Source organism: Leucoraja erinacea, chromosome 32 (genome assembly GCF_028641065.1).
Source record: "Leucoraja erinacea ecotype New England chromosome 32, Leri_hhj_1, whole genome shotgun sequence".
NCBI lineage: Eukaryota > Metazoa > Chordata > Chondrichthyes > Rajiformes > Rajidae > Leucoraja > Leucoraja erinaceus.
In genome coordinates, this window is record NC_073408.1 from 20,264,909 (window position 1) to 20,289,935 (window position 25,027).

The 25,027-nt window shown below is 47.3% G+C and overlaps 1 protein-coding gene across 1 annotated transcript in view; it reads right to left on the bottom strand.

Moving 5' to 3' along the window:
- Nucleotides 1–13,178, bottom strand: part of cdon (cell adhesion associated, oncogene regulated) — a 180,876-nt gene extending 167,698 nt beyond the window's left edge. Inside the window, exon 1 of the mRNA XM_055660860.1 lies at nucleotides 13,073–13,178. The gene's annotated coding sequence lies outside the window, so the exon portion shown is untranslated. The remainder of the gene's footprint in view (nucleotides 1–13,072) is intronic.
- Between the last annotated feature and the right edge of the window lie 11,849 nt (nucleotides 13,179–25,027).

The following is a 25,027-nucleotide window of genomic DNA, read 5'->3' on the forward strand; positions in this document are numbered from 1 at the left end:
ACAGTTCATAGACTCTGCATTGAAGTGTCTTTATGTCTTCAATCAGACCTGTGGCTTCATCAGGCCATCCAGTTAAGATGTCTTCATATTCTTGCTCCAACATTGGATCCTATAGTGAGCTGTTTCTATTGCTGTTACAGGGAAATTGCCTCTACTATCTGTACCTTGGTTGACTTTCTGCATTTGACATGACTTCATGACATAACCCTGACAAGGCATCTATCATTGTGTTTTATCGGTCTCACTGTTTAGGTTTGTCACATGTACCAGGGTGTAGTGAATAGCTTTGATTTGCATGCTATTTAACCAGATCAGATAATACTCTACATAAATACAGACAATTCTATCTCATGCAACAGGTGGAGCGAAGAGGAATATACAGATCGCTCAGCCTGAAGAAGGGACTCGATCCGAAACGTCACCCACTCCTTCCCTCCAGAGATGCTGCCTGTCCCACTGAGTTACTCCAGCATCTTGCGTCTATCTTCGGTGTAAACTAGCACCTGCAATTACTTCCTAATGCAAGAAAATATTGTTCTCAGCATTGCAGCGCTCCAGTTCTAGAGACCCAGTGCCACAGTTGTATTGAGCTACAGTTGGATAGTTCCCCTCAGTAACTTGGAATAAGACCCTCGTCCAAAATGACCAGAAGCAGCTTGCAGGCAGTGTAGTACGTCTCAATGGCCTTCTCAGCAAGAAATGATAAAACCCTGGTAACATCTAATCTAATCTCAAATGTCAGTCTCTATGTCCGAGCAGGATTTATGTTTATTTTTGGTCCACCTGGCTACTCGACTGCCCATGTGTAGGCTCATCATGTCCCCAATAACATTGTTGAAGTAACGCAAGCATATTTCACCACGCTGCTGGGGCAATAAGATATCAAGCAATGTCTCACGTCTGAGACTTTTCCAATACAGAAGATACATTTGTTTTGCTGGCCTTTATCCCACATTATCCCTTCATCCCCATCGCTCATTTTTCTTTAATACGAGGTGAACCAGTATTACCATTGCAATAACAGCGGAGCCCCGTTATACACTGACGCAGGTGAACCGACAGAGGTTCACACTAACATTCTGTGCTGGCCAGAAATCCTTTGCATTTTTAGAGGCCACCTCCATAGATACATTTGTATTGAAAGTAAAGTAACATGGACTGGATATAATCATCCACTAGACCACACACAATGTTGGCTCGCAGCGTGCGATCCATAAATGCACTGTAGTTGCAAAGCAATGCAGATCCTTCAGAGCAACCCTGCCACTGCTAATCATCTCTCCTGACCCATGGCAATGGTTCCTACAGCATGCCCCAATCTCTGTTCATGCTGGGGCTGAAATGCTTTTTGTAACTTCCTTTGTTGAATTGGATATCATTTGTCAAATTAAAGTTGCTGCAGTTACATATGTATCTGCGCCTATTCCTACCAAAATAGACTATCTTCTTGCTTTCATGCACAAATTCTTTGGATACATCTCCTCCTTTGCCCTCACTCTTTACTTGTTGGTCTTGACCTAGAACACATTTTCATCATTTCAGTGTGAAAGGAATGAAGGGCTCCTGCGACTTCAGTTTAGTTTAGTTTACTGACTCTGCGTCGACCAGCGATCTCCGCCCAATAACACTACGCTACACACACTAGGGACTATTTACAATTAAACCAAGCCAATTAACCTACAAACCTCTACGTCTTTGGATTGCGGGAGGAAACTGGAGCACCCGGAGAAAACACACATAGGTCACAGGGAGAACGTACAAACTCCAGACAGGCAGCACTCATAGTCAGGATCAAACCTGGGTCTCTGGTGCGGTAAGGCAGCAACTCCAGCACTGCGCCACTGTGCCACACTGAAACTTGTTAAGGGCCTGACCCACTCACGGTCGTGGCAGGTCGTTGAACATGCGACGTCTGGACCCTCCCACAAGCTACAACAACCTACCATCTAGTCGACGGCAAACTACGGCAAGCCACCGACAACCGGCGACCCATTAATACGTCCACCTACGACCACACCTACAACAACCTACGAACACACAGGCGACAAGCTACAACAAGCAACAACCCTGTCGGCGACAACTGAAGACAATTGACGTGGGTTGACGTAGGTTGACGTGGGTTGACGTAGGTAGTCGCCAATGGAATTCACTGAAGTCAGCACCCGGTGACAACCAATGTCACCTGGCAACAACCTGCATCATCCTGGCGACAACCTACGACAGGAAACGACAAGCCCACAGTCGCTGAAAAGTTTTGAACATTTCAAAATCCAGCGGCGACCAGAAAAACGTTACGACTCTTTAGGCAACTTGAGGAGACGACTCACGACCGTACAGGCATCAACCCGCGACCATGTGGCAACAGCCTAGTCACCTGTAGTCACCGAATAAATCACCTAAATGGGACGGGGGCTTTGGGATTACAGTTTTTCCAGTATAACTGGTCTAAGACTAATCTGATGATATGTAGTGTTTATCACTTTGCCAACCCCTTCACTTGATCAAGCATAGAGCCTGGTGCTATATTCACTGTTAGGGAACCAATCATTTATTTTGTGGGTACTACTTTGTTCCTGTTGTTTTAGTTTTCACCTGAGACTTAATTAATCATTCATCCCACTACTGTGGCCATGTCAATAATCAATGTTCTCCACAATGTGGTTACTTTTCATTCTTGCCTATCCGCGTTTCCAGTGCCAATGTAGAATGTATGGGCTTGAACACAATAACGACTGAGTGATTTACTTTTCAGTTTACTTTAGTTTAGATATACAGTGCGGAAACAGGCCCTTCGGCCCACCGATTCCGCGCTGCCAAGCAATCCCTGCACATGTACACTACCCTACACACATACCCCGTTGGATTGCAACCTTGTCGTGGTCGGGGAGCGTGTGTGTCTCAGTGACCCCTAGAGCAATGCCAGCGGGAGATTCGTCTCCTGTCAGGGTCTCCCATGCTGGACAGGTCGAAGGGTAGAGGCGAGACAAAGAGCGATCCACTGGTCCTCCAGGTTGGAGGTTGAGCACAGGGCTAACAACCCTGTCTCGTAAAACAAAGATGTTATGGAAACAGCAACTGAAGGAATCAACGCTACTGAGTGGAGGACCTTCATTGCTGCTCTACATGTCAGGAGGCATAATAGGCAGTAAGAAATAAGAAAAAACACACACACACAAGGGACAATTTACATTGAAACCAAGCCAATTAACCCACAAACCTGCATGTCTTTGGAGTGTGGGAGGAAACCAAAGATCTCGGAGAAAAACCCACGCAGGTCACGGGGAGAACGTACAAACTCCGTACAGGCATGCACCCGAAGTCGGGATCGAACCCGGGTCTCTGGCGCTGTAAGTGCTGTAAGGCAGCAACTCTACCGCTGCACCACTGCGCCCTCCTAAATTCCTTGACTTGAAAGATTAATTTGTCGGTCTCTCTTTCCACAGATGCCGCCTGATCTGCTGAGTGTTTCCAGCGATTTTGTGATTTAGTTTCAGATTTCCAGCAGCTGCAATTTTTTTTTTTTGATTTTCATATCGTAAACTTGCGTGCGTCAATTCTGGAACTTCTCTCTACAAAATATTGTGACAATTCAGAAATGCATAGACACAAAGGATTTTGTGTCTATCTTTGGTTTGGATAGCATGGGGCACTTTGGTTCTGCACAACAATCAGATAGGCAAGTATAGGTACACACAAAATGCTGGAGTAACTCAGCGGGACAGGCAACGTCTCTGGAGAGAAGGAATGGGTGACATTTCAGGTCGAGACCCTTCTTCAGACTGAGAATCAGGAGAGGGGGAGATATGGAGATAAGGAAGTGTAAGGCGTGAGAACAAGACATCAAAGGGGGTGGAGATGAAGGAAAATGCAGAATAGATTATTTTTAGCTTGGAGAAGGTAACAATAAAGCAAGCAGAGATAAAATGTAATCAGGGGCAGTCGGAGGCTGGAAGGAGGAGGGGAGGGATGGAGAGAGAGGGAAAGCAAGGGTTACTTGAAGTTAGAGAAGTCAATATTCATACCATACTAAGCTGCCCAAATGAAATATGAGGTGTGTATAGGTGGCAGAATAAAGCTTCCTCGACTCCCTGTCGACTATTACTGTACATAAATATAACCTCAGGGAGCTTCAGGCTTTTTCAGCAGTCACCTTACTGCCACTGACAAAGCACAGACAGGGTTTACTGCTGACTTCTGAAATGAAGGCAGTGATGGTTGCAGAATCAACATCTGGCCCATCAACTATTGAGAGAAACAAGACACTAATTCCGTTTACGACTCTTCAGCAGAACAGATCTGACCATGAAGAATTTGCCTCACTTACTTCTCCTTTCAGGTGCTGTTGTACTTACAGGTTTTCAGCATGTGTGGTTTGAAAGGCTTGTCAGCACCAGTTCATTACTGTGTGTCCAAGCCTGTAGGGACCTTGGGGTGTGACTGCCGCACATTCAGGCGAAGGAGATGCTTAGCTCATGACTTCAGAGCTGGCTTCAGTCTCAGTCCCAGAGGTGAAAAACGCAGCGTGGGAAGATGTCCTCTAGTGATCAGAGCAGAGGAGAGCAATCTCACGCTGATCTTAGAGGGCAGTTTCCCCAGGCGCGAGAGACACTGCAGCCTTCAGAATGCTCCCCAACCCCAGAGAATGCTACCAGCAACCTTCAGAAATCAAGCAGATTATCTGCACGCTTGGCAGCACGGCGATAGAGCAACCGCCTTACACCGGCAGAGTGCCGGTTCGATCCTGACCACGGGTGCTGTCTGCACAGAGTTTGTATGTTCTCCCCTGTGGCCGCGTGGATTTTCTCTGGGCGCTCCGGTTTCTCCCCATATTCCAGAGACGTAGTGTTAATTGGTTTGGTTTAGTTTTTTAGTTTAGAGATACAGCGCGGAAACAGGCAATGAGAACCCTTCTTCAGACTGATTAGACATAGACATGGAAAATAGGTGCAGGAGTAGGCCATTCGACCCTTCGAGCCTGCACCGCCATTCAATATGATCATGGCTGATCATCCAACTCAGTATCCCGTACCTTAGTCTAAAGTGACCAGTCTGATCTGATCAAATGGGTTGGTACAGTCTGAAAGAAAGGATCTCTACCCGAAACGTCTCTTCAGAAATACTGCCTGGCCCGCTGAGTTACTCCAGCTTTCTGTGTCTTTCTGCAGAGATCTTCTGTGTTACACCAACACTTTGTGCCCTGTTGTGTATAGACTAGCATCTGCAGTTCCTCGTGGCTACCTTCAGTCACACTGAGGTCCTTGAGCTACTAAGGCCTGACATGGGTGCTTGGAGCAGACCTCACACCTGCACCAGGAGACGGATGGATTCACCACCCCAGGGGCTGGGAGGAGGCGGCATTCCGACTTGTTGAGTTTGCCGGCAGACGACGGATGATCCTGACCTTGCTCCCTGAGTCTGCAGCCCTCATTGCCTAATATGGAGCCCCACACGCAGACTGTAAAACACAAACATCCCGCTTGTCAGGTGAGCCTGGCGATGCTGGCACGACCTCAAGCCAAAAATACTTTGGAAAAACAGCTCATAAATCTAATTTGTCCTTCTGCTGCTCAGTGCGCTGCCCCAGGAGGCTGTTAACCCCTTCATGGCGCAGTGGATCATGTCCCAGCTGCCATCAGGGTTGTGCGCTATCATCTCAGCTGTGAGAACTGCGCTTCCAACTGCAGCATTCCAGTAATGCTGCTGGAATGTCAGCGGCAATTTGTGACCAAGCTTCTGGAGTGACACTTGGCTTTGCAACCTTCTACTACAGAAATAAGATAACCAAATTGGGCAGCACAGTGGCACAGCTGGTAGTGCCACTGTCTCCCAGCTCCAGAGACCAGGGTTCGATCCTGACCTTGGGTGGTGCTCTGGATTACATCCGGGTGCTCTGGTTTCCTCCCGCGTGCAAGACATGTGCAGCTTTGTTGTTCTCTGTGTGTTACCCCTAGTATAGTGGTAGAATCTGAGGGGAATCGATGGGGAATGTGGAGAGAATGAAATGGGATTAGCGCAGTATTGGTGTCAATGGGTGGTTGATAGTCAGCATGGACTTGGTGCCTTAAAGCCCCTGATTAAGTGTTGTAAATCTCCATGTCATGGGCGGCACAGTGGCACAGTGGTAAAGTTGCTGCCTTACAGTGCTTGCAGCTCCAGAGACCCAGGTTCGATCCTGACTACGGGTGCTGTATGTATGGAGTTTGTACATTCTCCCCGTGACCGCGTGGATTTTCTCCGAGATCTTTGGTCTTGACTGACGCCGAAAAAATCGCCAAGTGGGACAGGCCCTTTCCTCTTCACAGGGATTGGCCCCTTTCCATGTCCTACCGCAGATGCTGCCTGACCTGCAGAGTTCCTCCGGCAGTTTGTTTTTTGCTCCAGATCCCAGATCCTCCAAGAGTCTGTCGCTTGCATCTGTTCTGTGATGCCGTCCAACCAACCTCTTTCTCCCAGGCCACTGAACCTACAGGGCCATCGGGAAAGTGACACTACTGACATTCCCCTTTGACATTCCAGGATCTTTGCTAATCTCTGCTTTTCTGTCTGCATTTTGTTCTTTTCTCTCTCATTTATCATATTGTATACAGTGTACAATGTTTACATATTCTGTTGGGCTGCAGCAAGTAAGAATGTCATTGTTCTATCTGGGACACATGACAATAAAACACTCTTGCATTCTGCTTACAGGCCTGTTAAGTTGCTGCAGGTAAGATCTCACTGTCCATTGTCAGCGCATATGACAATGAGACTCTCTCTCTCTAAACTCTTGTGATTTGGCTTCCTGGATGGCACAAGCGTGGTGGGCCGAAGTCCTGTGCTGTACTGTTCTATACTCTATGTCTCAGTACAGCATTGTCTGTATGACCTGTCTTTCCACTCTTACTCCTCATCCTCTAAACCCCTTCTGGCTTCACCACTTCCCCAAGTGTCTGTGCTGGAGGAGTTCAATTGTACTAGTCTTTGAAGGGTCACATGCAGGCTTGCTTATATGATCAGGGACAAATTCCTGCATGGGATCACAACCAAACGTCCATTATATTTCTTGTTGATTAGACGAGGCCTAAATCTCTTCTCACGCCAACCTTGCAGACAGTCCGTGTTCCTTACACCTTACACCTCTTCCGTCTCAGGCCTCGTGACCACGCTTTCACCCCTTTATTTCACCAAGCATGGTGGAGATTCCAGTGGATCATTGCCCAGTGTAGACCTCCCTCCTTTTTACTCACAACCTAAATTTCTGCCCTTCTCCAAAACTATGTCCCAACTAAGATTTTTTTTCAAAAGGACACTATTAGTGGCAGTTAATTTGTGCAGAGCAATCTCATACAGAGAACAATAACATGAGTTACCAAATAGACTGTTCTAATGAGTTTCCTTGTGGCCCACAGATTGACCAGGTAAAAACTGAGAATTGCCATGTTCCTCAAATACTTCAAGTGGTGGTGGCACGGTGGTGCAGCGTAAAGTTGCTGCCTCACATCACCAGAGACCCCGGTTCGATCCTGACTATGGGCGCTATCTGTACGGAGCTTGTATGTTCTTTCTGTGACCGCGTGGGTTTTCCCCGTCTGCTCCGGTTTCCTCCCACACTCCAAAGACGTGCAGGTTTGTAGTCCTTACTTTCTCCTCCCATTCTCAGCCCACTGGCTCCTCCTCATCCTTTCTTCTTCCCGCCCCCACCCTCACATCAGTCTTCAGAAGGGCATCGGCCCGAAACGTTGCCTATTTCCTTCGCTCCATAGATGCTGCCTCACCCGCTGAGTTTCTCCAGCATTTTTGTCTACCTTTGATTTTCCAGCATCTGCAGTTCCTTCTTAAACAGGTTTGTAGCTTAAATGGTTTTGGTAAAGAAAATGATAAATTATCTCTAGTGTGTAGGATTGTGCTAGTGGTGGAGGATCGCTGGTTGGTGCGAACTCGGTGGGCCGAAGGGCTTGTTTCTGCGTTGTATCTCTAAAACTGAATCCAAAACTCAAGCACAAAGAGTAACTTAGCGGGTCAGGCAGCATCTCTGAAGACCACGGATAGGTGATGTTTCGGGTTGAAACCCTTCTTATTTGGGTCGAGACCCTTCCTTTGGTCGAGACCTTCTTTCAGGTCGAGACCCTTCTACTCAGCTGCCCTTAGGCCTCTGGTTCTGAGCTGCTTTTTAGCCTCTGTGCGTGTTTCCACCCGTTAGTTTAAAGCAGGAGACGATGGCAAGTACAGATATCCGCCGTCCCTGGGTGGATCGAGCCAGCCCTGCAGTGTTCCCACACGCCAATTGTAGTGGTCTGGCGTCTTCTGCACTGAATCGGATCAGGGAAGGAAATGACTCAGAGAAATGGGTTTAGGCAGCTGTTTGGTTTTCAAATTGGTCTAACGAAAGGGTGGAACTGTGGTGAGGCAATTAACCCTGCTAGCTACAGCTTCAGGGAACCAAGTCCAACACTGTCCTTGGGTGCTCTCTACATAATCTGCACTTTCTCCCTGTGACCTCATGGAGCTCCCCCCAGGTGCTTTGAAACTCCTCCCACATCCCAGAGATGTGCGGGTTGCTTGGACATTGTAAACTACCTTGGCGGTCGGTGTCAAATGAATCAAATGGGACCTCCTGGGTGTGCAAGGCGAACATTACAGGGCAACTGGAAAATAAGAGAGGGCAAATGAGACTGGTGGCATGGTTCTGCTAGGAGCTGGCATAGTCCAATGGGCCAAATGTCCTCTTTCTGCATTCTAATGAGTAAATGGCATCCTCACCACTGACGCCCACATCCCAAGCTGCACGAGTGGAATAGTCCCCGCACTCACTGACACTTGTCCCAAACCTTTCTCAGGAGCCTCGAGGCCACAGGTTGCATCAAACCCAGCCACCTGGCATGGGTATATAGATAGGATAGACAGTCAGAGCCTTTATCCCAGGATGGAAATGTCAAAGACTAGAGGACATAGCTTTAGGTTTAAGGGGCTGTCCCACTGCAGCAACTAATGTACGTGTTTAGAAGAGTTTGCCCTTGACTCAAACTCGCAGCGTGGTCGACACGTGGTCCTAGGAGGTCCTTTGAGGTCACTGGAACTCTCCTTCATGCTCGAGGTAAGTTCCCGCATACTCGTGGCCTCAATTTGGTCGAGGAAAATTTTTCTGCATGTTGAAAAAATTTCCGCGAGTAAAAATTGGTCGGCATGGTTCTTTTGAACTCGTAGTGAAGTGGAGTGGGGTCCATACATAGTTACAGGCAGTCGAGGGCAGCCGTAGGCAATCTCCTTCGCTGACCGGGCATTTTAATTGGCTCATTGGAGTTTTCAGGACCAAGGAATGCCCGCTAAACTTTATTAAAAGTTGTCTGGCTTCTTAAAAGAGTCTCCACTCCTTCACCCCCCCTTCATCCCCCTTTTCTCCCCCCCCCCCCCCCCCCCCCCCCCCCCCCCCCCCCCCCCCCCCCCCCCCCCCCCCCCCCCCCTCCACACTATCTAAAGGACACCATACACTGTGCAGCCGTCTTTTACCTTTGCATGGCAGATGCAGTATAATATAGATAAATGTGAGGTTATCCACTTTGGTGGCAAAAACAAGGGGCAGATTATTATCTCAATGGGGTTAGGTTAGGTAAAGGGGAGGTACAGCGAGACCTGGGTGTCCTTGTACACCGGTCACTGAAAGTTGGCGTGCAGGTACAGCAGGCAGTGAAGAAAGCGAATGGAATGTTGGCCTTCATAACAAGAGGATTTCAGTATAGGAGTAGAGAGGTTCTTCTGCAGTTGTATAGGGCTCTGGTAAGACCACATCTGGAGTATTGCGTACAGTTTTGGTCTCCTAATTTGTGGAAGGACATCCTTGTGATTGAGGCAGTGCAGCGTAGGTTCACGAGATTGATCCCTGGGATGGTGGGACTGTCATATGAGGAAAGATTGAAAAGACTAGGCTTGTATTCACTGGAGTTCAGAAGGATGAGGGATGATCTTATAGAAACATAAAATTATAAAAGGATTGGACAAGCTAGATGCAGGAAAAATGTTCCCAATTTTGGGCGAGTCCAGAACCAGGGGCCACCGTTCAGAATAAAGGGGAGGCCATTTAAGACTGAGGTGAGAAAAAACTTTTTCACCCAGAGAGTTGTGAATTTGTGGAATTCCCTGCCACAGAGGGCAGAGGAGGCCAAGTCACTGGATGGATTTAAGAGAGAGTTAGATAAAGCTCTAGAGGCTGGTGGAATCAAGGGATATGGGGAGAAGGCAGGCATGGGTTATTGGTTGGGGACGATCAGCCATGATCACGATGGCCTCCTCCTGCACCTATTTTCCATGTTTCTATGTACAGCATGGACATTGTTCTATGTTGTACGATCTCTCTCTCTCTCAACAGTGTTGTATTGCTGTGTGTCCTGCACTGGAGAGGAGAGCGTATAACCCAGGCAGAGGGGTGGTGGGATGGGCGGAGGAGAACCATCAGAACTGACAACACACACGCTGAAGGGCCTGTCCCTGTGCTGTACTGTTCCATGTTCTTTGTTCTACGTTCAAAGACATATTATGTTACCGTAAGAGCAGATGTTGATGAAGCTGTGTCTGACAGAGGCTGGCACCTGTAGTCCTGCCGTCTTAAACTCTGCTCAACGTACCACGAATTGCCCCAAGTGCTTCAGAACAGCTTTGCAAAGAAAAGATTGCCAAGTTCAACTAATCTCAGTGAGTGGCGGTTAGATGGAACTGGAAGGTAGTTGAAGACAGACACAAAAAGCTGGAATAACTCAGCGGGTCAGGCAGCATCTCTGGAGAAAGGGAATAGGTGATGTTTCAGGTTGAGACCCTTCTTCAGAAGACTTTTTGTGTCTATCTTTGTTTTAAACCATCAGCTGCACTTCCTTCCTATACATACAGTAAGAGGTAGTTGAGGCAGGTACCACAACAGCATCTGAAAATCACTCAGAGAGCTAGCTACATAGATATGGCCAAACTTGGGTAAATAGGACTGGCTGAGATGGGGCATCTTGGCTGGCGTGGAGATGGGGCATCTTGGCTGGCGTGGAGTTGTGCCGAAGGAACTGTTTCCGTGCCCAATGTCTCTGAATCCATGACTCACATCCCCTTTGGACATTGTTGGCTGAAGGGCCAGTTCCTGTGCTGTACTGTTCTATGTTCTTAAAGCAAAACTGGGCGGTATGAGGAAATTTGCAAAGATACAAACTAGGAGCGAGTTGAAGGCCATTCGGCCCTTAGACTGCTCCTTCACCCAATGATATTGTGGCAGATTTAATTGTAGTCCCAACTCCCCATTCCCATCCATCCACAGTCACCTTTATCCCCCCCGTCCTAACCCCCCTTCATTTATCAAGAAACTACCTATCTTTCTATTTTGTGGGTGGCACAGTGGTGTAGTGGTATCCCTTCATTCCTTGGATATCCATGTGCCTATTCAAAGTTCTCTTAAATGCCACTATCGTATCTGCCTCCACCACCACCCCTGGCAGCGCGTTCCAGGCACCCACCGCCCTCTGTATAAAAAACTTGTCCCTCACACCTCCTTTATTTTGAGACAGGGTGGGAAGGGAGAGCTGAGAAAAGATGTGCTTTACATCTTATTTTAAGAAAACCAGATTATATTCGTCATTGACAATTATTTGCTTTTGAACAGAATACAAAGTGCTGGAGTAACTCAACGGGTCAGGCAGCATCTCTGGAGAACACAGATGTGTGATGTGTTGGGTCAGGGCCCCCCTTCAGACTTTCGATTTTGGAACATACTTACAGAAACAGAGGCAGAGATAGCACAGAAACAGGCCCTTCATCCCATGTGGACCATGCTTTTACCATCATCCTAGGGAGACACTCAGCAGATCGGGCAGCATCCGTGAAGCAGAGGGCTAGTCGACGTGTCGGGTCGAGACCCAAATTCAGGACATGTATCAGCACTTTGTGTTGTGAGTACCCATCTATGCTATTCCCACTTGCCAGCCTCATTCAAGCGGTTGCCCAAACACTGGTTGTATGTGGTGAGAGACCGTGCCTCCACAAGCAGGCTGTCCTTGATCCCAACCACCCTTGAGTGGGAATTCCTTCACCAGATACTTTTTTAAACTAGGTACCGTTCACTCTAACTCTGTGCCCTGTCGTTGTGGACACCTTCTTATCTCTGGCGTGCACATAATTATGGGAACATGACAATTAAACCTGCCCGACAGACACGTAGACAGAGACTCACACGCAGGCGCACACACACAAAACACACACACACACACACACACATATGCACACAAATATGCATACATACACATGAACCCACACACGCGCACACACACATGCACACATTCATTCACACCCACATGCACACACACCGCACACACGTGCATTCACACATAATGCACACACATGCACACACACATGTGCACACATAGGCATGCATGTGCGTGCAGAGACAGGAACTGGCATCCTCACTGCTGTTTAAACCTGTCGATCAATCAAACAGCTAATCAATTCTTCTCCTGATGTTGCCGACGCAGTCCCGCTGCCCCACGCCGCAGTGCACCGACACCAACTGCATCCCCCTCTCCCGCAACACCGGCTTGGTGAACAGGCGCAGTGTGGATGGAGGGAGCTGAGCAGCAGCCCTGCAGCATTCCGCATGACAAAGACATCCTGAGCACTGGAGTAAAGGAAGTCCTAATTCACCGTGGCCTGGATAAAGAGCGACAACCAACTGACACGCACACACCTCCAACCTTCAGGACTGCCCCTCCACCTTACACACTCATCCCCTCACCTCCCATCCCCTCAAACAAGCAGAAACAATAATCAGCAACTATTTTAAAAAACCATAATGCATATTTCATTTCCAGAAAAAAACCTTAGTTCCCAGGCAATGGGTCTTTGAATCATATTTGCAATTTCTTAATAAAACATTAAAGATATACTAACATTGAACATATACTATGAAGGAGATCGAAAGATGATACTTTGTTTTCCAGCCTGTTTTTTTTTAAGGGGTGAAGGATGAGATAGCAGCCCAGGTCCCTGTCACAAGCCCACAGAGAGGTGAGTGTAGGAAAGGCAATCTTCAATACCAGTGACAGTGCTGCCAGCACTCTTCCACACTTACCTCACTCAGCCTTGTGCTCTCTCAGTCTGACAGCCTTCCCCAAATGCTGGACAGCTTGGAAGATTTCCTTTAAAGTTATTAGCTCCCCTACCTTGGGCTCAGTGCCCAGACTCCCCACTGTTACAGTCCAGAGAGAGAGAGAGAGAGAGAGAGAGAGAGAGTGAGGGAGGGGCGGGGGGAGAGAGAGAGAGTGTGGGGTGGGGGGAGAGGAAGAGAGAGAATCCTCTCTTCGGCCAAGTCAATAAGGGAAACTGTGGGAATGTTTGAGGATGTTTCTCTCCCAGCCTTTGCGAACATCAGCCTGTGTTTTCTCCAACCCAGCAGATGGAAAGAAAATCTATTTACCAGGCTTCAAAATTGACAACACATGCCTGCTCTTCTCTTATGAACTGGTAAATAGTTCTTTCATGCTGGGCCGGTTCCCTTGGCAACAAACATGCAGGAAATATCCCAGATAACTCCAATAGTGGGTAAAACATATGTTTCGGATAAAGTTTGGCAGTGGATCGTTTATCTTTCTTAGAAGTTCAATTTTCAGATAGGCACCTTCTTTACTTCATAGGAAGGGTCATAGGTCATCGAGCCTGACTCCTAGGCCGGGACAGATGAATGTCCTTTAGTCTTGAAAGACTGAGTGAGGGGAGATTTAATTATAAGTTAACCTGGGACACTGGCCAGATGCCAGAGGGGGGGGAGGTCACCTTCATGATGACAGGCTTCTCTCTGCACGAATACTTTTGATAATTATCCTTGGGATGGGGGAGAAGTTTGCAGTCTCTGACTGGAGGGAGATTGAGATTCATGTGTTCCCAATGGAGTCCGTGGGACCATGGAACAAGTGAAGATCAAACACAATACCTTCTTGTCAGCCAAACTCTAGTGACAAACACTACTGATAATCTGTTCACCAATGTTCTTATGAGTTACATGGATGATCGCTGGTTGGCACGGAGTCGGTGGGCCAAAGGGCCTATTTCCATGCTGTATCTCTAAACTAAACTTCTACAGCATATGATCGGGATGGTTTGGGAACAGCTTCACCCAAGACCACAAGAAATTGTGGAGTATTGAGGACGTTGCCCAGACCATCACTCCAACCAATCTCCCTTCCGTTGACTCCCTCTACACTACACGCTACCTTGGCAAGGCCGCCAGCCTAATCAAGGTTGAGTCTCACCCGGTCACTCCATCTTCTCCCCTCTCCCATCAGGTACAGAAGTATTAAAACGCACTGCTCTAGATTCAGCAGCAATTTCTTCCCAGCTGTTATCATGCAAATGAACCGTCCTCTCACTAAAGAGCGGCCCTGACCTCCCATCTACCTCATTGGAGGCCTTCAAACTATCTTTAATCAGACTTTACTGGACTTTATCTTGCACTAAACGTTATATCCTTTATCCTGCTTCTGTACACTTGACTGCAATCATGTAGAGCCTTTTCGCTGACTGGATAGCAAGCAATAAAAAGCTTTTCATTGTACCTCGGAACTCGCGTCAGTAAGAAACTAAGTTAAAAAAAAACTTTAAATTAACATTCTTGTGAGGTAGATATTGGAATGTGGCATGGGATGTACTTTCCGATCAGAATATTGTTATAAACACCAGAGTGCAATAAAAGCCCTTGTTTTCATGAAGATCACAGAGTAGGCAGTATACATGGCGATGATAGATACATCAATAAATACAATGACAAATGCAAAGCAGCAGAATGGCGCAAAGATTGTAGCGAGATTAAAGTAGGGCGAAAAAACTAAAGTGCGATTACAGAATAACTGAAAGAGGGAGAGTTAAGAGTCAAATATGCTGCCGGAGGTGATGATAGAGACAAATATAATGGTGGCAATTAAGAGGCTTTTAGTTAGGCTCATGGTAATGCAGAGATATGGATGAAGTGACAGTGTAGATCAGTTTAAACTGACCTCATGTACAACACAGACGATTTTTTGCCGAAGGTCCTGTTTCTTTTGTGTACTGTTCTATGGTCTATAGAATCTTACAAGTAGCGCACAGTGGTGCAGCTGGTAGAGCTGTTGCTGCCTTACAGTGCCAGGGACCCAGGTTCGATCCTGACCCCGGGTGCCGTTTGGGTGGACTTTTCATGTTCTCCCTGTGAACCCAGTTCTCCACACGGGGTTCCAGTTTCCCAAAGATGTGTGGATTTGTATGTTAACTGGCCTCTGTAAATTTGCCCCTAGTGTGTAGGGAGTGGATGAGAAAGTGAGATAACATAGAACTGGTGTAAATGGGTTATTGATGGTCGGCACAGACTGGGTGTGCTGACGGACCTGTTTCCATGCTTTATCTCTAAACAAAACTAATCTAAACTAAAATAACTCAATGGATCACGTGCAGGCAGAGGAGATAAGTTTAGCCTTGCATAATGTTCAGCACGGATATTGTGGGCTGAAGGGCCTTTTCCTGTGCTATACTGTTCCATGAAAGACACAAAGTGTTGGAGTAACTCAACGGGTCAGGCAACGTCTCCGGAGAATATGGATAGGTGTTGTTTCTGAACAATGGTCCCTATCCATGTTTTCCAGAGATGCTGCCTGACCCGCTAAGTTACTCCAACACTTTGTGTCTTTTAAAAAAAGTAAATCAGCATCTGCAGTTCCTTTGTTCAAGAAGGAACTGCAGATGCTGGAAGATCGAAGGTACACAAAATTGCTGGAGAAACTCAGCGGGTGCAGCAGCATCTATGGAGCGAAGAAAATAGGCGACGTTTCGTCGCCTATTTTCTTCGCTCCATAGGTGCTGCTGCCCCCGCTGAGTTTCTCCAGCAATTTTGTGTACCTTATGCAGTTCCTTGTTTCTACTGTACTGTTCGATGTTAAAAGTACTGTCTACAGACAATGGGACTGAAATTATTCCTTATTTCTTGCCCTGAAAGAGGGCGAGACTGTTGTATATGAGTTACGTTTAGTTTCCAGCATTTAGCTCCACTGATTTAAATGTTTATGCATTGTACGTCTCAAACTTTTTTAATGTTCATTTATGGTGGAAAATTTTACTACAAATATGGTTCTGTGAAATAACGTCGAACAGGTGTTACTGTTCGATGGATTATGATTCTACCAACAGTAAAATTAGATGGAGATTTCACCGTTTACTTCATTAAGCATGCCCTACGGTTTCTGAAAGGGAATTTTCGACAGCTGTTTATAAAATTTACCTTTTACTCCCTTAACTGCATCGACGATGGCTAAGTTACGAGGGGAAGTTTGAAAAATATGTCTCCCCTCATGCAAAAGATTGAGTTGTGAGGCTGCTAATGTGTTTACAACGTTAAAAAGATTCATTTGAGTTTATCTGGAGAAACTATGTTCTGGGATTCAAAAAGAAGGATAAATACTATTGGAGCCAGACTATTTAGTGAGGACGTGGATGTACCTTTACACAGACAAAACAGTGTAGTTTAGTTTAGTGTCAAAACACAGCGTGGAAACAGGCCCTTCGGCCCTCTGAGTCCATGCTGACCATCCATCACCCGTACACTTGTGCAGAGGCTCAAGGTCCATTCACTGCAGTTGCTGGTTTAACACTCTACTGAACAAACCGTCCGACCGGCAGCGGCACAACAAATAGACACATTTAAATGCTGTGGGAGAAGCTGAGGAGCATCCTGCTGGTTTTGCAGCTAATGCTCCTGTACCTCTTCCCAGATGGGAGGATGGAGAAAATGTCATGCGATGGGTGGTAAGGGTCTTTGATGATGGAGATGGCTCTGTTGATACATCTCTCCTTGTATATGTCAGCGGGCCAGGCAGCATCTCTGGAGAGAAGGAATGGGTAACGTTTTGGGTCGAGTGCCTCCTTCAGATTTCTGTTGTGCCGCTGGCAAAGGCTGCCAGCATCATCAAGGACCCACACCACCCTGGCCACACACTCATCTCTCCGCTGCCATCAGGTAGAGGATACAGGAGCCTGAAATCTGCAACATCCAGGTTCAGGAACAGCTACTTCCCCACAGCCATCAGACTATTAAACACAACTTCAAACAAACTATATACTATAACAGCCTGTTGCATTGTATCTGTTTATTTATGTGTATATTCTATGGTATATGGTCACACTGATCTGATCTGATCTGATGTGTATTTATGCCTAAATATTCTGTTGTGCTGCAGCAAGCAAGAATTTCATTGTCCTATCTGGGACACTTGGCAATAAACTCTCTTGACTTGACTTCAGACCCACACACTTGTTCTATGTTATTCCACTTCCACATCCTACACTTGAGACGCAATTTACAGAGGACAATGAACCTACAAACGTGCTTTGGGATGTGGTAGTAAACCAGAGCGCCAGGAGAAAACCCCACCCGGTCACTGGGAGAGCGTGCAAACACTGCACAGACAGCACCCATAGTCAGGATTGAACATGGGGTCTCTGGTGCTGTAGGGCAGCAACTCTACCGCTGTGCCACCATGACGCAGTGGAATATGAAGTAAAATGAAGATGGTGGAAATACTTAGAGAGGTATGCCCCTGTCCCACTTAGGAAACCTGAATGGAAACCTCTGGAGACTTTGCGCTCCACCCAAAGTTTCCGTGCGGTTCCCGGAGGTTTTTGTCAATCTCTCTAATGGTCAAAAGTGGTTCCCACTTCTTCTCGGAACTTAGAAGAAGCTGAAATGGGGGAAGGTGAAAGATGGGAGTGTACCTCACAATCAGGAGGGCAGTGATCTTATTAAATGGTGGAACAAGCTTGAAGGGCCGAGTGGCCTCTTACTGCTCAGTGAGCGTGTATGTACGATCACATGTTAAAGCCTGGTGTCAAGGTGGCTGGATGGGGGCATTAGTTTAGAGAATAGACCAAGGGTGGCCTTTTTCCTATCAGCATTCCAAGAGCAATTTGTGGGCTGATTACTCGTATTTGCAAACGCAGCTCAAGCAGGAATTTAAATCAAGAAGCACAAGGGTTTATTGTGCAGGAACTATCTCTAATAAACTGAGCAACTCTTTGCTACAGGAATCCAAATGTAGTCCCACTGAGGTCTATCTATTTTCTTTCTCCCTCCCTCTCTCCCTTGCCCCCTCTCCCCCTCTCCCCCCTCTCCCTCTCTCTCTCTCTCTCTTCTCCCTCTCCATCTCTTTCTCTCTCTCTTTCTCTCTTCTCCCCTTTCTCGCTCACGTAATCTTTGTTCCTCTCCTCACTGTCTCTCCTTGCTCTGTGTCCCTCTTCCACCCTCGCTCACTCTCTCTGCTCCACCCACACGTTTTCTCTGTTTGCTTCCTCTCTATATCTCTCACTCTCTCATCCTCTCACTTCCTTCCCTCTTTCTCTCACTCTCTCATCCTCTCACTTCCTTCCCTCTTTCTCTCTCTCTCTCTCTCCCACTCTCATTCTTTCTTCCTCTCTCTGTCATCGACACATTTACAAAGAGGAAAACAAGTCATCCAACCCCTTGCGTTGAGTCTGTTCCGCAACGGCTGATCCGAATTTGAGCACCGTTCTTCCCATTTTTGACCCACATCGCTGATGCAAAGTCCCACTTAGAAGCTCCAGAAATCATGGCCTTATGATGGTCAAGGCATGGAGGAAGGGACAACTGATGCTGGCAATGTGAAAGAGAACAGAGAATGGTGGAAGCCCGCCCGGTAGGCCCGACTCGTCGGAGATTCTAGGTGGCGAGGCCTGTTTGGGTCAAAGGAGCGGCGACATGAGCCTCGGTGGCAACGGGAGCCTCGATGGCGGTGGGGCCTTGGAGGCCGGCGGTGAGGGGGGCCTCACCATCGATCCACGATCAACGGTCGATGAGTGTGAGGAGGGAGGGGAAGACAACGGAGACCCGAGGTGGGGGTGGGGCGAGCACTCTAGTTTAGAATCCTCTACCCAGGGGATAAGTCTGTGTTCGTTTGTTTGTTCGTTCCGGTTTAGGCTCTGTGCACACGGCAACCGGCCGACAGTCTTTTTATTTTTGTTTTCACTTTCAATTTCAAGTTTCCGTGTACCTTGTTGTGTGTTGCGACTGTTTGGCTGACCAATTTCCCTCCGGGGATGAATAAAGTTTTATTGTATCGTATCATATAAACCTATAAACCTGTACGTCTTTGGAATGTGAGAGGAAACCGGAATACCTGGAGAAAACCCACACAGTCACAGGGAGACGTGCAACTTCCATAGTCAGGATCGAACCAGGGTCTTTGGCGCCGTGAGACAGCGACTTTACCACTGCGCCGTTGTGTTGATCTTGTCATTCTCTCTTCCCATTAACATTGCAAATTGTTTATCCTCAAAAGCCTATCCGATTCCAGCCAAGTATGTCACTGTTACAATGCAGGATGATTCACAGCCCATTTCCTGCAACAAGGTTCCACAAAGAACGATCTGATAATCATCTGCTTTAGTTACCTATATTGCCCGAAGGATAATAAATGGCCAGGGCACCGGGATGAATGCCTGTGAACGGTACCATGAGATTGCTATGTCCACAGAAGAGAGCTGAAGAGGCACCAGTTTAATACTTCATCTCATGGCAGCATCTCCAGCTGTCTTGCACTCCCTCCAATTTGGAAGATTAAATTAAAATTTGATGAAAGGAGACATCAGATGGAACTTACCCATGCCTCTCTCCTGCAGATGGGGGATCGGGGGAAGGCAGGAGAACTGAATGTTTGGATCCCCACCCTGATATCCTAGCCCACCTCACCCCTCACTGTCACGTCATGGTCAGGGAAGGTTAAGATAAAGATCTCCCAGGTCTCCAGCTTCCCTCGTGTGAAGAATGGGTTTGTTTGTTGCTTTAATCGGGTGAGGTTCGAACTCTCCTCCATTACCTGAGCCCTCCGTTAACCTGCTCAGCGTTCTGCCACTCAACCTCTGCTCGTCTTTCCATTAGAAGGAGGCAGGTCCTGAACCTCTCTCAGTGCAGGGCCACGGTGAATTCTCACTTTGTAAACTAATACCTTCCTGGCTGAGCGCACCCTGGCCCGAAGGGAACTAGGGAGGAGGGACATTGCAGAAGTTAGGAATGATGACACCTAAGGCAGTCAAGCATCAATTTAGGATCTGATAACAAGGAACTGCAGATGCTGGTTTATACCAAAGATGGACACAAAGTGCTGGAGTAATTCAGCAGGTCAGGCAGCATCCCTGGAGAACATGGATGGATACATGTTTGTATAGAAAGGACCTCTTAATGCTGGTCTATACCAAAGATAGACACAAAGTGCTGGAGTAACTCTGTGGGTCAGGCAGCATCTCTGGAGAAAAAGGATAGGTGATATTTTGGGTCGGGACCCTTCTTCAGACTGTAAGTAGAGGGGAGGGAACTGGAGGTAGGAAAAGGCCAGAACAAAGCAGGCCTGGCAACAAACGACCAAAGAAGGGTGGAGCCCACAATGGGCCATTGTTGGCTGGGGAAAAGGTAATAACACAGGGATATGAACAGTGGGAATCGAGTTCTCTATGTTCTCCATACATTCATGCATCCATGTTCTCCAGGGATGCTGCCAGACCCAATGAGTTACAGCATTTCGTGTCAACCAATTTAGGATCTCTGGTTTGCAGAGATAAAAATGTCTCCACTGTCCTCCAATCTTGCTTGATTTCAGAATGGCGTCAAACTTCTTCGGCAGTGAGGCCTGGAATATATTATCAGAGGGTCTCAGCAGGTCAGGCAGCACCTCTGGAGGACATGGATAGGTGACGTTTCTAGTCGGGACCTTTCTTCAGTCTGATTTTAGTAGTGAGAAGAGAGGTGGAGTGGGACAAAGCCAGACCCACTAAACACAATTCAAAGAGGGCCCTGTCCTGAAACCTTGCTATCCATGTCCTGCAGAGAGGATGCCTGACCCATTGAGTTCCTCCAGTACTTTCTGTTTTTTCTAGCTTCTGCGATTCCTTGTCATCTATATATTGTCAGAGTCCAATCTCCCTGCTGCCAACAGCCTCTGCTGTCTCTGTGTATTATCATATGACCACATTCTCATTTCTTAGTGACCAGGCTCTCTGTTGGAGATGTTGACCCGGTTATGTCAACGATGGCTGGGATTTTAGAGGGATTTGGACACACCAATGAAGTTTAATTGGGAGGTATATTTTCTGTCCAAGGGGTCCACAGAGGGCAAACCCAGCCTTGCTTTACAAGATGCTCCCTTGGAAGTCTCAGTACCATCGGGAAGAAGGTACGGGAGTCTGAAAACCATGACCACCAGGTTCAAGATGAACTTCTTTCCAGCAACCATCAGGTTCTTGAACACTACACAACACTAACCTCAAGTATGCACTATGGACCGTCTTTGGTTGCACGAAGGACATTTATTTTTGTACTACCATTGGGTTATTAATCTATTGAATTTTGTTTATTATATGTTATCCCTGAGTATTGTGTAACGGGCTTGTTATGCTGCTGCAAGTAAGAATTCCATTGTCCTAGGTACACAAAATTGCTGGAGAAACTCAGCGGGTGCAGCAGCATCTATGGAGCAAAGGGAATAGGCGACGTTTCGGGCCGAAACCCTTCTTCAGACTGATGGGGGGGTGGGGGGGGGGAGAAGGAAGGAAAAGGGGAGGAGGAGGAGCCCGAGGGCGGGCGGATAGGAGGGTTTGAGGAGACAGCTAGAGGGTTAAGGAAGGGGAGGAGACAGCAAGGGCCAGCAAAATTGGGAGAATTCAATGTTAATGCCATCCGGGCGCAAGGTCCCCAGGCGGAATATGAGGTGCTGTTCCTCCAATTTCCGCTGTTGCTCACTCTGGCAATGGAGGAGACCCAGGACAGAGAGGTCGGATTGGGAATGGGAGGGGGAGTCAGTACACATCTTCTTCTTATGAATGAAACATAAAGCAAAGGAATAGTTAGATCTCAAGCCGGGTGCTGAGCAGCCAGGTTGTTGTCTCTGCGCCAATGTCTGCCAGGCCCTGACGCAGCTCCATTTGGTGGGTGGTAGAGCGGGCACCCAGAGATGACATGGTTGGCTGTCTGTTGTTCTGCTATGCATTCACAGGCTGGGCTCTGGCGGAGTACCCATCTCCACATGCTGACATTGTAATGCCCAACTCCAGTACCAAGTCTGTTGAGCTTCACCCATGCTCCTCTGCGGAGGTCAGACCCTGGACAGCTTTTATCTGGTGAAGAGATGTAGCTGTGTAGTGGAGATGAGGTTGCCTCCCACTCCTGTGACCACTTGGTGGCTATCCAGTGTGCTTTTGTCGCAGTTGACTGGATGGATGCTAGGAGTTGTTTTCCATGTGGGGCAAAGGGGTGACGGGACTTCATTCGGCGCGGCCTCTGCTCTCTGCTGATAGCCTGATGGCGGAGGTGATCTGGGTCCATGGCACGATGAGATAGTGCCAGAGTTGCTGCTTGCCTTCGGATTCCTGCAGGCGGAATTCCTCGGTACACATGAACACTCTTGACTCTTCATTGAGTAAAGATGCAAGTGTGGAGTCTCAGACTGCCTGTGCTTTGAAAACAATAAAATGTCCATATTCCCTCTTCTTGCTCCTCATTGAAGTATTTTCTCGTTGAATGTGGAGTTTGGGAGACTTCCTTAGTATAGAAGTTCGGAGGTCATGTATACAGTTGTATAAGGCATTGGAAAGGCCACATAGAGAGTATTGTGTTCAGTTTTGGTGACCATGTTATAGTAAAGATGTTGTCCAGCTGGAAAGGCTGCAGAGAAGATTTACGAGGATGCTGCCAAGGTTCCAGAGAGCTATAGGGAGAGGTTGAGCAGGCTGGGGCATTATTCCTCGGGGAACAGGAGAATGAGGGGTGATCTTATAGAGGTGTACAAAATCATGAGAGGAATAGATCGGGTAAATGCACAGAGTTGGGGAATCGAGAACCAGAGGACATAGGTTTAAGGTGAAGGGGGATCATTTAATAGGAACCTGAGGGGCAACTTTTTCACACAAAGAATGGTGGGTATATGGAATGAGCAGCCAGAGGAGGTAGTTGAGGTACTTCATGACATTTAAGAAACATTTTGGACAGGTACATGGAGAGAATACATTTAGAGGGATATGGGCAGGTGGGACAAGTGTAGATATGTTGTTCGTTGGCATGGGCAAGTTGGGCCGAAGGGCCTGTTTCCTCGCTGTATGACTCTATGACTCTAATCAGTAGCATGGAACCGTACAGAGGCTGGGGAGGGGAGTGGTCTCCAGTGGTCGACTAATCCAGGCCTAGGTATTTGAGATGGCGAGAGGTGACGGATCTCAGTGAGGATAAAAAATGCAGTATGTGAGTTGGCCCTGTAAATGTCACGGTGTAAGGGGAAGCTATTTGCTTTGCGAGGAAACTAGAACAGTCTTTTTTTTTGGACTTGCGAAATCGCACTGGAGCCAAAATGTGGCGGGTTGCAATTTGCAAGCGTTTTATATTGGACGAAAGATTCTGGGAAAACAAGAACACTGGCAAACAGACAGGAGTCAAATTTCCTGATGGCTGCTCAACTGTAGTTCAAGACAATGTTCAACCACAGAGTGCTGTTTTCACTTCAAATTGTGAAAAGGCATTTCTTGGCCAGGGTATCAGCTTTGTGCCTTGGATCTGAAAGGGAGGAATGTTGTTACAATGCAAAAGGAAGAGCAAATCCCAGTGTTTCTTCATTGCTTGGTTTATAGAGTCACTGAGCTAAACTGCAAGGTAACAAGCCCTGTGCACAAAGGAACTGCCGATACTAGTTTAGACCAACGATAGACATAAAACGTTGGAGTAACTCAGCGGGTCAGGCAGCACCCAGGAGGGAAGGAATTGGTGACGTTTCAGGTCAAGCCCCCACTTCAGACTCAGAGTCAGCGAGAGGGTGTCTAGAAGGGTAAGCATTGTTAGGTGAGGGGAAAGTGACAACACAGCCTGCAATCAGTAATATTTATTCTGAAGGATAGCAGAACTAAGTAAGTAAGTAAGTAAGTAAGTTTATTGGCCAAGTATTCACATACAAGGAATTTGCCTTGGTGCTCCGCCCACAAGTAACAACATGAAATACAGTGACAGTTACGAATGACTCAGAAAACACTAAACATTAATAATAATAATAAAACATTAATGATAAAACACCATTGATCAAGCATGTGAACCAACAAAATACCAGATCAAAGGGAGGCTACAGATTTTTGGCTGTTGAGTAGAGCAACTACTCGTGGATACAAACTGTTTTTATGTCTGGCTGTGGCAGCTTTGACAGTCCGGAGTCGCCTTCCAGAGGGAAGTGATTCAAAGAGTTTGTGGCCAGGGTGAGAGGGGTCAGAGATGATCTTGCCCGCTCGCAGTGTACAGTTCATCAATGGAGGGAAGGTTGCAGCCAATAATCTTCTCTGCTGATCGGACAATTCGCTGCAGCCTCCAGTCGGAGAACTAGTATGGGGGAGGGACGGAGAGATAGGGAAAACAAGGGTTATGAACATCGAATTCTCCCAATTTTGTTAATCCTTGCTGTCTCCTCCCCTTCCTCAGCCCCCCTGCTGTCTCCTCCCATCCCCCAGCCTTCGGGCTCCTCCTCCTTTTCCCTTTCTTGTCCCCGCCCTCCCCCGTCCCCGATTAGTTTGAAGAAGGGTTTCGGCCCGAAACGTTGCCTATTTCCTTCGCTCCATAGATGCTGCTGCACCCGCTGAGTTTCTCCAGCTTTTTTTGTGTAACCTTCAATATTTATACTGCTGGGTTGAAAGCAGACTTTCTGCCCACCTGGCCCTTCCCAACCAAATTGGCATACTGGTCTTGTCCAATGTGCCTGCATTTGGCCCATAACCCGTTAAAACCTTCCTCTCCATGTATCTATACTAATGTCTTTTAAAAGTCGCAATTGTATCTAGCATTCTCTGGCAGCTCATTCCAGATATGTTCGGCCCTCTGAGTTAAAATGTTTCCCCTCTCAAATTTCTCCCCTCTCACCATAAGCCAATGTCTTCTTGGAATACTCATTTCATCCATGCCTCCGTGATCTTCTACACCTCTACAATGTCACTGCTCAGCCTCACTGTCCACCAGGCTTGCCACTTTCAGTAAAAC